At 47.6% G+C, this 2,940-nt stretch overlaps 1 non-coding gene across 1 annotated transcript; it reads left to right on the top strand.

Moving 5' to 3' along the window:
• The first annotated feature begins 253 nt into the window (after window positions 1-253).
• TRNAL-UAA (transfer RNA leucine (anticodon UAA)) lies at window positions 254-336 on the top strand. Its single transcript has one exon. It is a non-coding gene; the product is annotated as a tRNA-Leu (tRNA).
• The last annotated feature ends 2,604 nt before the right edge of the window (window positions 337-2,940 follow it).

The raw sequence follows: 2,940 nt of genomic DNA, 5'->3' as shown, positions 1-2,940 counted from the left end.
GCGACGAGCGAATTCATGACATCATGGTAGGCGGAGTCTCACACCGACGACACAAAGTCAGCTCTCCGTACAGGCAGGAATGTACTAGCCGCCGCCTACTTCCTGGATACCTTTTAGTGTATTTATATTACAGTGCTGGCAATCCATTCGAATAAAAGAGAGCAAACACTCTAAAACTGGTATTGATATTCCGATACAATATACCGTTCTGTAGGCTCGATACAAGCCGTGGCGTGCTGCACTCTATACACTCACCAGGATGGCCGAGTGGTTAAGGCGTTGGACTTAAGATCCAATGGACATATGTCCGCGTGGGTTCGAACCCCACTCCTGGTATGTTCTTTTAACTATTAGTTTATTCCAAGCACGCAGAGGAAGCAGAAGGAGTTGGTGGATTTTATAACTTGAAGGACATTATGAAGCACAATTATAGTAATCATATCTGCAAACATTATTTTATATATCTGCATATATTTAGATCATATTATATTATATACTAATTATACAGAAAATAACATATATATATATATATATATATATATATATATATATATATATATATTTACACATATACACAGTATATAAATATAACTATATTATATATATATATATATATATATATATATATATAAAATATTGTATATTTTAACAGTATAGAAGAGTTTAAAGCAATGCTGTCAGGCTCTGTCAGAAAAAATAAAAAGTCAGCAGCTACAAATACTGCAGCTGCTGACTTTTAACCACTTCAATACCGGGCACTTATACACCTTCCCGTCCAGGCCAATTTTAAGCTTTCAGCACTGTCACAATTTAAATGCCAATTGCGCTGCCATGCTACACTGCACCCAAACATGTTTTTTTTATCATTTTATTCCCACAAATAGAGCTTTATTTTGGTGGTATTTGGTCACCTCTGCGATTTTTATTTTTTGCCCAACAAATAAAAAAAGACCGGAAATTTTGAAAAAAAAAAGTTTTTCTTTGTGTCTGTTAAAATTTTTTGTAATAAAGTACGTTTTCTTCTTCAATGAGGGGCACTGATATGGCTGCACTGATGGGCACCGATGAGGTGGCACTGATGAGGTGGCACTGATGAGGTGGCACTAATGGGCACTGATGATGGGCACTGATAGGCGGCACTGATGGGCACTGATAGGCGGCACTGATGGGCACTTATAGGTGGCACTGATGGGCACTCATAGGCGGCACTGATGGGTACTCATGGGTTGCACTGATGGGTACTTATGCGTGGCTCTGATAGGTGGCACGGGTGGGCACTGATGGGCACTGATAGGTGGCAATGATGACACTAATGGGTGGCACTGATGAAACTGATGGGTGGAATTGCTGGGCATCACTGAATTGTTTTTGTTTTCATAATGGTGGCAGTCAGTGCCCAATCGTGGGCACTGATTGGCATAGATTGGGCATATGTTGGCACATGTGGATGGCCATGGGGGATGTACCTGGCCATCCACATGTTATGTGCTTCCCTGATGGTCCTGGCGGCTTCCCTGGTGGTCCAGTGTGGGCATCCGAAAGGGGGGGCTGCGCTGAAAAACAATCAGCACAGACCACCCCTGTCAGGAGAGTTGCCAATCGGCTGTCCTCTACTCGCGTCTGTCAGACGCAAGTGAGGAAAAGCCGATCAACGGCTCTTTCTGTTTACATCATGATCATCCGTGATTGGACAGGCTGATCACGTGGTAAAGAGCCTCCGTTGGAGGCTCTTTACCGAGATTGTTGTAGCGGTGTGTCAGACTGACACACCGCACCACTGATCGCCGTGATGCGTTTGACGCCCATTTAGGATAACTGAACCACCGCCCGGCCGTCATTCTGCTATAGGCCGGGCGGGAAGTGGTTAATATTAGGACACATACCTGTCCCCAAATCCAGCGGTGTCCTCACCCCGAACCAATTTTTCAATTGGCTCTGAGGTGCTGCCACCGCCATTTTTGGTAAGGGAAACCGACAGTGAAGCCTTGCAACTTCACAGCCAATTCCATACTGCGCGATGCGAGCTGCGCTTTGTGAATGGTCCGGCGACAGGGGAAGGAGGAGTGTAGCCAAACTTTCGGATGACTTTGCCGTGGCAAAGTCACCCGGAAGTGAAGCAGGTACCTGTCAAAAGCCAAATACCACTACCCCTCCCCCCTAAACATGCCAAATGTGGCAGCGAAAGGGGGGAGAGGCAAATAAGCGGAGCTTCCCATTTTGGACGGAAAAAATACTGTAGCTGCTGACTTTTAATATTAGGACACTTATCTGTCCAGGGATCCCGCAGTGTCCTCACCCTCATTCTTGAATCGGCTCTGGCATAGGCGTGCGCACAGGGTGTGCCAGGTGTGCCCAGGCACACCCTAATCACACTGTGCAGCACAGATCCCCCTTACTGCCCTGGCTCCCCCCCTCCTTCCCCTCGCAGTGCTTCCGGCTTCCCAACTCTCCTCTCCCTCTGGCTGTAGCTGTGGGGATGTTTTAGGATGAGTAGGGGAAGGGGGCGGTAAATATGTAACTTACCGGCCCCTTCTCTTTCATCGTGAGTGATCGGTATTACGTGTTTGAGCTTTGGGGTGCACAACCTAATGCAATAGACTGCGCACACCTATGGGCTCTGCGGTGCTGGCGCCGCCATCTTGGGTAAGGGAAACCAGCTGTGAAGCCTTGCGGCTTCACAGCTGGTTTCCTGCTGAGCATGCACAAATCGTGTGGTGCTTTCTCAATGGGCTGGCTGCAGCGAGGGTGCACTTCCGCATGAGTTTGCCACGGCGAACTCAGCAGGAAGTGGGAGCGGGTACCTATCAAAACCAGTTACCCACTCCACCCTCCCCCCCACAAGGTGTCAAATGTGGCACCGGAGGGGGGGGGGAGGCAGACAAGCGCATCTTCCCCTTTTTGGGCCGAAGGCTCCGTTCACATCTGCATGTTTCAAGAACA

This window comes from Aquarana catesbeiana, linkage group LG04 (genome assembly GCF_042186555.1).
Source record: "Aquarana catesbeiana isolate 2022-GZ linkage group LG04, ASM4218655v1, whole genome shotgun sequence".
Taxonomy (NCBI): domain Eukaryota; kingdom Metazoa; phylum Chordata; class Amphibia; order Anura; family Ranidae; genus Aquarana; species Aquarana catesbeiana.
Note: the sequence above shows the minus strand (reverse complement) of the source record. Positions and strands in the feature narration are given on the sequence as shown.